Source organism: Mandrillus leucophaeus, unplaced genomic scaffold (assembly GCF_000951045.1).
Source record: "Mandrillus leucophaeus isolate KB7577 unplaced genomic scaffold, Mleu.le_1.0 Scaffold284, whole genome shotgun sequence".
NCBI classification, from domain to species: domain Eukaryota; kingdom Metazoa; phylum Chordata; class Mammalia; order Primates; family Cercopithecidae; genus Mandrillus; species Mandrillus leucophaeus.
The window spans coordinates 3026397-3039199 of record NW_012102965.1 but is presented as its reverse complement, the minus strand read 5'-3'; the positions used below and the strand labels follow the sequence as shown (position 1 = coordinate 3039199).

At 41.9% G+C, this 12803-nt stretch overlaps 1 pseudogene; it reads left to right on the top strand.

Moving 5' to 3' along the window:
- The first annotated feature begins 8691 nt into the window (after nt 1-8691).
- LOC105543511 lies at nt 8692-10157 on the top strand (annotated as a pseudogene).
- Nucleotides 10158-12803: the final 2646 nt, after the last annotated feature.

Sequence of the window (12803 nt, the reverse complement as noted above, 5' to 3'; positions counted from 1 at the left end):
CTCCGCCTCCTGAGTTCACGCCATTCTCCTGCCTCAGCCTCCCGAGTAGCTGGGACTATACAGGTGTGTGCCACCATGCCCAGCTAACTTTTGTTTTTAGTAGAAACAGGGGTTTCACCACGTTGGCCAGGCTGGTCTTGAACTCCTGACCTCAAGTGATCCGCTCGCCTCAGCCTCCCAAAGTGCTGGGATTACAGGCATGAGCCACTGTGCCCAGCCCCTTTTAACCACTTTTAAGTGTATATTTTAGTGGCATTAGTTACATTCACAATGTTGTGCAACCAGCAACATTACCTATTTCTAAATATTTCCATGACCTCAAACAAAAACTCTGTACTCATTAAGCAATAACTCTTCATTCCCCTCTCCTTTCAGTCCCTGGTAAATTCTAGTCTACTTTTTGTCTCTATGAATTTACCTATTCTAGATATATATTGTATATAAGTGGAATTATACAATATTTGTCCTTCGGTGTCTGGCTTATTTTACTTAGCATAATATCCACATAATATCCAGGATATATCCACATTGTAGCATATATCAGAACTTCATTCCTATTTATGGCTGGGAAATATAATGTCCATATGCCACATTTTGTTCATTCATCTGTTGATAGACTTGGATTGCTTCACCTTTTGGCTGTTGAATAATGCTGTAATGAATATTAGCATTTTGAATCTCTCTTTTCAGTTCTTTTGAGTGTGTAAGAATGAAATTCCTGGGTCATATGGTAATTCTATGTTTTACTTTTTGAACTGTTTTCCACAGGGACCGCAGCATTTTGTGTTCTCACCAAAAGTGTATGAGGGTTCCAATTTCTCCACATCTTTGCTGTCACTTGTTATATGTGTTTGTTTTGAAGCCATCATTGTAGGTGTGAAGTACTTATCTAATTACAGTTTTGAGTTGCATTTTCCTAATGACTAATGATGTCAAGCATTTTTTATGTGCTCATTGGGAGTTGTAATATCTATTCGAAAAATGTCTTTTCAAGTGCTTTGCCTGTCTTTAAATTGAGTTGTCTTTCTGTTGTTTAGTTGTAGGAGTTCCTTACATATTTTGGATAGTCAATCCTCATCAAATATGCGATTTGTGAATATCTTCTTCATTTTGTGGGTTGCCTTCTCACTTTATTAATAATAGCCTTTGCTGGACAAAAAATATGGTCTGCCAATGCTGTTAAGAACTTTTATTCAGTGTTCTTTTTGCATTATTGTTGTACTCAGTTTATATTAAAGTTTTTTAATAATTTTGATGAAGTCTTATTTATTTATTTATTGTTGTTGTTGCTCGTACTTTGGTATCATATCTTGGAATCCATTGCCAAATCCAAGGTCACCAAGATTTACCCCTATGTTTTCTTCTAAGAGTTTTATGGGTTTTGCTTTTATATTTAGATCATTGATCCATTTTGAGTTAAATTTTGTATATGGTGTGAGGTAGGGGCCCAACTTCATTTTTTTCCATGTGGAAATCCAGTTGTGCTAGCACCATCTTTTGAAGAGACCATACATTCCCCCATTGAATGGATTTGGTACCTTTGTCAAAAATCAATTGGCTATAAATGACAGGGTTTATTTCTGGACATCTAATTACATTCCACTGGTCTCTGTGTCTATTCTTATGCCAGTATCATACTGTTTTGATTTCTATAGTTTCGTCAATTTTGAAATCAGAAATGTGAGTCCTCCAGCCTTGACTTTTTTTCCAAGATCGTTTTGGCTATTTCAGGTCCCTTGCAATCCCATATGCATTTTTTATTTTTTATTTTTTTGAGACTGAGTCTCACTCTGTTGCCCAGGCTGGAGTGCAGTGGCACAATCTTGGCTCTCTGCAACCTCCGCCTCCCGGGTTCAAGTGATTCTCATGCCTCAGCCTCCTGAGTAGCTTGGACTACAGGCGTGAGCCACCACGTTCAGCTAACTTTTGTATTTTTAGTAGTGAAGGGGTTTCACGATGTTGGCCAGGCTGGTCTCGAACTCCTGACCTCTGGTGATCCACCCGCCCTTGGCCTCCCAAACTGCTGGGCTTATAGGTGTAAGCCAACGTGTTGGGCCACAATCGCATATGAATGTGAGGATAGGCTTTTTCCATTATGCAAAAAAGCTACTGGGATTTTTATAGGGATTGTGTCGAATCTGTACATTGTTTTGGGTATTGTCATCTTAACAAATACTAAGTCTTCCAATTTATGAATGTGAGTATCTTTTCATTTATTTATATCTTCATTAATCTCTTTCAGCAATGTTTTTATAGTTTTCAGTGTATAATATTCCACTTCCTTGGATAAATGTATTCCTAAGTATCTTATACTTTTTGATGCTATTGTAATGCAAATAGAATTGCTTTATTTCCTTTTCAAATATCCACTGCTGATGTATAGGCAACTGATTTTTGTGTGTTGATCTTGTAACCTGCAACTTTACTGAATTCATTTATTAGCTCAAGTAGGTTTCTTGTAGATTCTTTGGTCATAGAGATACAGTTTTACTTCTTTCTTTGTCATTTGGATGCTCTTTCTTTCTGCTTTTTGTCAACTTGCTCTGGCTAGAATTTTCAGTAGGATGTTGAATAGCAGTTTTGAATGCAGGCATCTGCATTCCTGGTGATCAAACTAATTAAATTAAAATAAATGTAATTATTTAGTTTGAGATGATTAGATTTAAATGGCTAGGTTAGGGCCTTAATCCAATATGATTGGTGTCCGTATAAGAAGAAGAGATATCAGAGTGTGCATGCACAGAAGTACAACCATGTGAAGAGGTAGCAAGAGAGCAGCAATCTACAAGCCAAGGAAAGAGGCCACAGAGGAAACCAATCCCGCCAGCATCTTGATCTTGGACTTCCAGCTTCCAGAACTGTGAGAAAATCTATTTCTGTTGTTCAAGCCACTCAGTCTGTTAAATTTTGTTATGGTAGCCCTAGCAAACTAATACAAACCTCTCTAGTGGTTTTTTCATTTCAGTTATTCTACTACTTTTCTGCTCCAAAACTTCTGTTTGGTTCCTTTTCATAATTTCTATCTTTGTATTGGTATTCTCATTTTGTTTATACACTATTTTCCTGATTTTCTTTAGTTTTATGTCTTCATTTTTCTTTAGCTCTTTGAACATATTTAAGACCATTGTTTTAAAGTTTTTGTCTAATAGGTTCAATATTTGGGCTTCCTCATGCATGGTTTTTGTCAGCTTCTTTTTTTTTTTTTTTTTTTTTTTTTTTTTTTTTTTTTTTGAGACAGTCTCATTCTGTCACCGAGGCTGGAATGCAGTGGTGCAATCTCGGGTCACTGCAACCTCCCCACCTCCCAGGTTCAAGCAATTCTCCTGCCTCAGCCTTCCAAGTAGCTGGGACTACAGGCGCATGCCACCACTCCCTGCTAATTTTTTGTATTTTAGTAGAGATGGGGTTTTACCGTGTTGCCCAGGCTGGTTTCGAACTCCTGAGCTCAGGAAATCCGCCTGTCTCTGCCTGCCAAAGTGCTGGGATTACAGGCATGAGCAACCGTGCCTTACCCATATTTTCTTTTATTGAAGTATATGTTCCTGTTTCTTTGTGTACCTTCTTGTGATTTTTTGTTTGTTTGTTTTTGAAAACTGGACTTCTGAATAGTATATTGTAGCAACTCTGAAAATAAGATTTTTCTCCTTCTTTGGGGTTTACTGTTTTATTTTACTTTATTGTGGTTGTTTTTGTTTTCATTGTTGAGGCCTGTAGTAGTCTTGTTCTAGTAACTTTTCCTATTTTTGCAGAGACTTCTCTTTGTCATGGTCGCTGTGGTTGCTGAAGTCTCTGTGCCTTAGCTTGTATTCAGTGAGTGGGTTTTTTTGGTCTGTTTATTTGTTTGTTTGTTTTCGAGACATAGTTTTTGCTCTGTTGCCTAGGCTGGAGTGAACTGGCATGATGTCAGCGCATTGCAATCTCCCAGGTTCAAGCCATTCTGCCTCAGCCTCCTGTGTAGCTAAGATTGCAGGCACATGCCACCACGCCCAGCTAATTTTTGTATTTTTAGTAGAGATGGGGTTTCACCATGTTGTCCAGACTGGCCTCGAGCTCCTGACCTCAAGTGATCTGCTTGCCTCAGCCTCCCAAAGTATTGAGATTATAGGCGTGAGCCACCACGCCTGGCCTTCAGTGAGTGTTTTGACAGAATTTTACCTGAATGTCAAGAGCTAAAAAACGAAACAAACAAACAAAAATACTTTTCTCAGTCTTTGCCTATTGGGTCTGTACTGGGGCCCTCCTTCAACACTTAGCCAGGCTTGCACTGAGCTTAGGAATCAACTGTGATGAAAGCTGAAGTTTTTATCACATCTTTTCTGACAAGCATCTTGCCCTGGGTCCATGCATGGCTTTCTAAATTCCCTGCATACACAGGTGCTTCTGCTTGTCCTACCTTCCCAAAGAAACTCTGTCCTCAAATTTTTTGCCTAAGCCTTAGGTGGTTTATCACATGTCTCAACTGTGACCTCTTGCCTCAGGCCTTGTTCTTCTACCTTACGATGATTCAAGCAATGCCTGCTGCTTTTCCAACCTGGGTTAGTTCAGAGTTACACAGAGGTGAGTATTTTGTGCCAGTCCTTCATGTACCCTCAGACAGTTTAAAACCGATCTACACAATAATTTACAAATAAAGTCTGCTTTGCTCCCTCTAGAACCAGGGACCACACTCACATGCTGGCAGTATGGGCTTCTGTCTTCAGGACCATTGCAAGGTAAGGTGTGGAGTAAGAGCGAATAAAAATGCCACAAAACTTTCCTACCATTTTTGAGTTTACTTTATTTATTTATTTTTCGAGACGGAGTCTCTCTTTGTCACCCAGGCTGGAGTGCATTGGGACGATTTTGGCTCACTGCAACCACTGCCTCCTGGTCTCAAGCAATCCTCCTGTCTCAGCCTCCTGTGTAGTTAGGATTACAGGAGTGTGCCACAATGCCTGGCTAATTTTTTGTATTTTTAGTAGAGATGAGGTTTCACCATGTTGGCCAGGCTGGTCTCGAACTCCTGACCTCATGATCCGCCCACCTCAGCCTCCCAAAGTGCTGGTATTACAGGCGTGAGCCACCATGCCCAGTCTTATCTCTATATTATATATATGTTATATATATATAAATTATATATATTATATATACACATATATACATATATAATATATACATGTATATATATAATATACATATATAGAGATATATTTATCTTAGTTAGGGACTCACTCTGTCACCCAGGCTTCAGTGCAGTGTCAAGATCATAGTTCACTGCAGCCTTGACTTCCCAGGCTCAAATGATCCTCCCACTTCAGCCTCCCCAGTAGCTGGGACTACAGGCACGCACCACCAGGCCTGGCTAATTTTTATTTTTTTATTTTTTGTACAGACAGGGTCTCACTGTGTTTCCCAGGCTAGTCTGAAACTCCTGGACTGAAGAGATCCTCTTGTCTTGACCTCCCAAAATGCTGGGATTACAGGCGTGAGCCACTGCAACTGGCCCATTTTTTATTTTTCTTAATTCAGCATCCATTTGGTTGCTGTAAGCCTCTGACTTTTTTCAGAGTCTGACAAAGTTAATTCTTACAGATTCTGCTTGTTTTTTGAGTTTCTATGGAGGGACAGGAGCTTGGGGCTGCCTACTCTGCCATTTTGCTGACCTAAGTAGGGTCTGAAATCTTAAAATTAGGATATAAGGTAGGTTTTTTCCCCTTTATTGATTTATTTATTATTTTGAGATGGAGTCTGGCTCTGTCACCCAGGCTGGAGTGCAGTGGCGCCATCTTGGCTCACTGCAAGCTCCGCCTCCTGAGTTCACGCCATTCTCCTGCCTCAGCCTCCCGAGTAGCTGGGACTACAGGCGCTCGCCACCATGCCCGGGTAATTTTTTGTATTTTTTAACAGAGACGGGGTTTCACCGTGTTAGCCAGGATGATCTCAATCTCCTGACCTCGTGATCCGCCCGCCTCGACCTCCCAAAGTGCTGGGATTACAGGCATGAGCCACCGTGCCCGACCTTCCCCCTTATTTTTAAAAATAAAGTGTTGCAAATAATTAAATGGCTAAATGCATGAACTTTGGAGACAGATGGTCTGAATTTTAATCCTGCCTTTGCCACCAAAAAGTTTGTAATAAGTGAGTTATTTAATCTCCAAACTTCAATTTCTCATCTGTAAAGTAGGAATATGGGAAGGGCTAATTAGTATCATTTATTGTAAAATCAGTAGTGTGCAGTAAATGTTTGACAAGCAGCTCTCAGAAGGGATGGGACTGAAAACCCTGATTTTTTAGTGTTTGCCAGTTTCCATGGTGTAAATACTCCTGACATGGCTGAATTTAAGATGCCAGTGTAAAATCTTCTAATGCAGGCAGGCTTGTGAAAACACACACATAATTGACTCTCATGAACCAGGGAAGGCCAACTCTACCATATCACTTTCTTAAAAAGTATGAGGTACACAGGCTGGGCACAGTGGTTCACACCTGTAATCCCAGCACTTTGGGAGGCCGAGGTGGGCAGATCACGAGTTCAGGAGATCGAGACCATCCTGGCTAACATGGTGAAACCCCGTCTCTGTTAAAAAATACAAAAAATTAGCCAGGCGTGCTGGCGGGTGCCTGTAGTCCCAGTTACTCGGGAGGCTGAGGCAGAAGAATGGCATGAACCCGGGAGGCGGAGCTTGCAGTGAGCTGAGATCACGCCACTGCACTCCTGACTGGGAGAGAGAGCAAGACTCCATCTCACACACACACACAAAAGTATGAGGTACACAATAAGTGATCAATCAATAAATATTATCATCTTCAATTGCTTTGAACAAAATGAATAAAATAAGAATGGTTTCTGAAAAGTCAAGATACAGCATCGCCCTCTATATTGCCCTATGTTATAAAATACTTTACACTCTAGGTACTTGGAAATGTTATTTCCAGACAGTCCATCTTCTGTGAGAACCACGTTTCATATCCCCTTTCTATCTTTAGATCTTGCATCATTGTTTACAGTGAACACAATCACAGAGAGTCATTGTCCACAAGTCTGCCTGAAACTGACCACACTTGAAAGGACTTGCTCCTAATTGACTAATCTATTAACTTTGCAGGCTGCACAAAAACTTAGAGGCATCATCCTGCCTTGGCTTCTGGTTGCCAAGGTGTTCTGCCTGATACCAACTCTGTCAGCAGTCACCAACTAGCCATGCTTTTCCCTTGGAGGCACATGTAGATTGCCTAACTACCCTCACCAGGCAAACAATTCTGCATATGTCATGTCCTCTGCTTTTCTTTTCAGATCCAGCCTTAGTCAAGCTTGTGAAGCAATGACTGTCTTAATTGGTCCCCTGGGTACCCAGACCTAATCCTTTACCAAATCGCTAGTTATCCCGTGTTCCCTATCTGTCTATCCATCCATCCTTCATCCTCATCCAATACTTACAGAATGCCTATGGCTGCAAATACAAGGATGACTGCTTGGTTCCTGCTGTCCATAAACTCACAGCCTGGGATAAGGTAGGGTAGAGTGAATAGATATGCAAGCAAAATAGAATGGAGTGTGATAAGGGGAAGTAGGAAAGTACATGCAAAGTACTCTGGGAAACTAAAGGAGGAATTCTGCCTACCTTGAGGAACTAAGGGAAGTTTTCATGGAGTGCGTGCAGGTAACCTTAGGGTAAGATTGGCTGGGAACCAAATTGTGCTAGACCTTGTGCACCTGACTGTGGCATTGGCTTCTTCAGCAACAGGGAGCCTTTCTTTCTTTTTGTTATTTCCCTGCATCTTACAAGGTTAAGGCCTTGGTCCCTGCTAATAATAAAATAATAACCAACTTTATAAAGAGCTTACAATGTGCCAGATACTGTACTAAGTGCTTTATATTCTTTTCTTGGGGGGGAGGGGGTTTGGGCAGGGTCTCACTCTGTCACCCAGGCTGGAGGGCAGTGGCACAATCATGGCTCACTGCAGCCTTGACCTCCTGGGCTCAAGCCTCCCACCTCAGCCTCCCAAGTAGCTGGGACTACAGTCATGCAACACCATGCCTGGCTAATTATTTTTTGTAGAGACAGGGTCTCTCTATGTTTCCCAGGCTGGTCTTGAATAACACCTGGGCTCACGTGATCTTCTTGCCTCAGCCCTCCAAAGTGCTGGGATTATAGACATGAGCCACTGCACCCAGCTTATTATTTAACTTAATCTTCACAACAACTTTAGAAGACAGAAAGTAGAAGATGCTGTAATGGTAAGAGTTTTAGAGCGTTCCTGAGGACCTGGAGAAAACTTGCTGCCAAGAAGGAAATTTTGAAGGTTTCATTTGTTGAAAAAGGTGTCTCTGGAATCACACTCCTAGATCTTTCTTAAAGACTTGAAAAGAATTAGATTAGGGGCCAGGCACAGTGGCTTACACCTGTAATCCCAGCACTTTGGGAGGCCGAGGTGGGTGAGTCACCTGAAGTCAGGAGTTCGAGACCAGCCTGGCCAACATCGTGAAACCCCATCTCTACTAAAAATACAAAAAATTAGCAGGGTGTGGTGGTGCACACCTGTAATGCCAGCTACTTAGGAGGCTGAGGCAGGAGAATTGCTTGAACCCGGGAGACAGAGGTTGCAGTGAGCTGAGATCACACCATTGCACTGCAGCCTGAGCAACAAGAGTGAAACTCTGTCTCGGAAAAAAAAAAAAAAAAAAGAATTAGATTAAGGCCATGGGGGACACAGAAGGCCACTCCATCTCTGATCTTTGCCATCACAATTGCTACAATTGGCTCTTTCCAGTTTGGCTATAACACTGGGATCATCAGTGCTCCTGAGACTATCGTAAGGGAATTTGTCAACACTTTGAAGGATAAGGCAAATACCCCTCCCTCTGAGATGTTGCACTTGTCTCTCTGGTCCTTGTCTTTGGCCATATTCTCCATTGGTGGTATGATTGGCTGCTCTTCCGTTGGACTCTTTGTCAACAGCTTTGACAGGCATAATTCAATGCTTACCATCAATCTGTTGGCTGTCACTGGCGGCTGCCTTATGCGATTGTGTAAAGTAGCTGAGTTGGTTGAAATGCTGATCCTGGCCCACTTGGTTATTGGCCTCTTCTGCAGACTCTGCACAGGTTTTGTGCCCACGTACATTGGAGAGATCTCGCCTACTACCCTGCGAGGTGTCTTTGGCACTCTCAACCAGCTGGGCATTGTTGTTGGAATTCTGGTGACCCAGATCTTTGGTCTGAAATTCATCCTGGGGTCTGAAGAGCTATGGCCCATGCTATTAGGCTTTCCCATCTCTCCTGCTATGCTATAAAGTGCAGCCCTTCCATTTTGCCCTGAAAGTACCAGATTCTTGCTCATTAACAGAAAAGAAGAGGAGAATGCTAAGGAGATCCTCCAATGGTTGTGGGGCACCCAGGATGTATCCCAAGACATCCAGGAGATGAAAGATGAGAGTGCAAGGATGGCACAAGAAAAGCAAGTCACTATGCTGCAGCTCTTTAGAGTATCCAGCTACCGACAGCCCATCATCATTTCCATCATGCTCCAGCTCGCTCAGCTGGAATCAATGCTGTGTTCTATTACTCAACAGGAATCTTCAAGGGTGCAGGTGTTCAACAGCCTATCTGTGTCACCATCGGTGTGGTGTGGTTAATACTATCTTCACTGTAGTTTCCCTATTTTTGGTGGAAAGGGCAGGAAGAAAGACTCTACATATGATAGGCCTTTGAGGGATGGCTTTTTGTTCCATCCTCATGACTGTTTGTTATTAAAGGATGAGTATAATGGGATAAGCTTTGTCTGTATTGGTGCTATCTTGGTCTTTGTGGCCTTCTTTGAAATTGGGCAAGGCCCCATTCCCTGGTTTATTGTGGCTGAACTCTTCAGCCAGGGCCCTGGCCCAGCTGTGATGGCAGTGGCCAGCTGCTGCAGCCAGACCTCCAACTTCCTAGTCGGATCGCTCTTTCCTTCTGCTGCTTACTGTTTAGGAGCCTACGTTTTTATTATCTTCACCGACTTCCTCATTACCTTCTTAATCTTTACTTTCTTCAAAGTCCCTGATACGTGTTACAGGACTTTTGAGGATATCACACAGGCCTTTGAAGGGAGGGCACACGATGCAAATAGATCTGGAAGAACTGCGTTGTGGAGATGAACAGTATCCAGCCTGCTAAGGAGACCACCACCCATGTCTAAGTCATGCCTCCTTCCACCTCCCTCCCAGCAATGGAAAGCCATCTCTCCGTAAAAGAGGGAGAGACCTCATCAGGATGAACCCAGGGCTGCTTCTGAATGCTGCGACTTGATTCTTTTCTCCCTCAACAAGGCTGGAGCTTGTTGGATTTTCAATGGCTTTTAAAATATTTCATTTCTTGAACATTCATTTCTGCATAGAAAAGACCAAGTGAACCTACCTTCATTTCAGGAGGGATTGACCACTTGGGATATGACAACTTTGCCAGCTCTTCTCCCTTGGGTTCTAATATTGCCCACTAGGGGATATAGGGGAGGAAAAGTAAGATGCAGTTCTCCCAACCTCAGACTCACCAGGAAGCAGATACACACACATTGTGGAAGGCAGAGAGGGTTTATGTAAGAGCACCTTTCTCACTTCCATACAGCTGTACACAGCAAATTACTTTAGTTTTATTTATTTTTACCTTCTGGTTTAATTACATAAATATTATGCCCAATAATGAAAACATGAGGAAATTGAGGTTAAAAGGAAGTGTTTAAAAGAGGTTATAGAGTAGAAGATTTGATGCTGGAGAAGTTAAGGTGCAATAAGAAGAATTTAGGGAGAAATGCAGTTAATTGTTGGAGGGTAAATGATGTGGTGCCTGAGGTCTGCACGTTACCTCTTAACAATTTCTGTCCTTCAGACGGAAACTCTTAAATTTAATTTCTCAGAAAAGTCATATGCCTATATAGTAAAGCTACTGATATCTTTTGGAACTTTTTTCTTTAAAATTATAGTTTATATGTAGTATTACTTGAAATCCAGGATTATTAACTAAGATGGGCATTGTAGTTAATTGTGGTTGATGGGTTCTAATTTTGGATGGAGTCCAGGGAAGGGAAAGTTATTTATAGAAAGCCTGTTCCTTCTCACTGGACCAAACAACTCCTTTCCCTTGCAGTAGACTCATTACTTTTTAAGTAACCCCACCACCCATCTGGTGGGAGAGCCATCCAAATGAGAAACCTAAAATAATTGGTTCTTGGTAGAGGTTCATTATTTCTCCATTTTGTTCTTTAGAAGATTTTAGGTGTTGATTTTTGTTTTACTTTAACCCATACCTATAAAGGAATCCCAAAAAGAATGTTTATAGCTTACTTGGAATTTGGAACCTCAGCTCTGGGACAAGATTTTTTTCTGAACGATTATTATCTAACATGTGCTGTTGCTTCAGGGTCACAGCATGCTTGTCTATGTCTGTTACCATGCCACCGTGGTCCTGTGCCGAGTGCCCTTAGGGGGACTGAATCTTACCAGTAGGCCATGTGTGAGATAGTAAGAGTCAGTGTGCAGTGTAGCCCATACTTGAGAGGATGAATGTATATGCACTGTCATTTTGCTCTGGATGGAAGTAGGTTATTGTGGACTTATTTCCTCTGTGTTTGTTCCTACAGCCCTCTTTTTCATATGTTGCTCGATGTCCCTTTCCCTTCTTGGTGCTTACACATCTCAGACCCTTTAGCCAAATGCTTGCCAATAACAGTATTTTGGTTCTCAGTTCTCACTGTTTCCTCTGGTTATTGAGACTTTGAATAAAAATGCACATAGCTGTGCAGTGGGGTTTAGCTGGAAAAGGTGACCTTCTTCCAACTTCACCTCTACTTCTGGCTCCTCAAACAGTGGGTGCGCAGTAAGGCAGGGAAGTTGTTTTCCCATTTCTCACTGACCAGATTGTGAATATTTCCATATGGATTTTCTATTATTAATGTTACTCTGGTTCTTTGTGTTAAGATAAAAATTCTGAATGTACACGTAATAAAAGACAGAAAATATTATCACTTCCATTTTACAGATTAAAAACCTGAGATTTAAAGTAGTAATGTACTACTCACAGCCACACAACTAGGATGAAGCAGAGCTAAAACTCAGCTCTCATTCACTGCCAAGCCTGTGGTCTTAGAGACATAAGCCAGCAGGACTTGGTGTCATTAAGGGACTGGGGAGAATGGTTCCATTCCCCCAAACCCTCCCCCAAAGAACTTCCTTGTATTTTATAATGGTCACACCTTCAACCCTTTTACCTCCTACCTGGGCTGACTGCAATAATCTGAAAGGGCCCTGTTTGAGGGGCAATGGTAGTTACTGTGCAGAAGGGCTTCAAAGAATATGGATGGTGGTGTCAATTTACCTCCTGGACTGTGGCTGCTGCTGCATGAGTTGGGTTAATGGTTAATCTGCTCTTGTGTGAGTCAGCTAATGCCCCTCCCAAATCATGTAATGCGTTAACCCAATTAAAAGACACCTGCCCAACTAATCTGAATGTCAGACCTGAGTGTCAGCTCCCATTTTACATTCTGTAAAAGGAAGGAGGATTTTAACTTAACACTTGAAATCTTCAAAGAATGCAATTGATCTTCTTTTCAGCCAACAGAAAGACTGCTTCCCTGGTAGTGTGTGTGTGTGTGTGTGTGTGTGTGTGTGTGTGTGTGTTATTCAACTTAGTGTTGACTCCAACTCTGTAGAATTGTATATGTACAGGTAAGTAACTGGAAGCTCAGAAAGGTGAAGCCACTTGTTCAAGTTCATGGAGTCAATTTTCTTTTTCCAACTCCAGGACACTAACTGGAGTTGTGGGAGTTGGGGCGGTTTGTTTAGTTTGCATC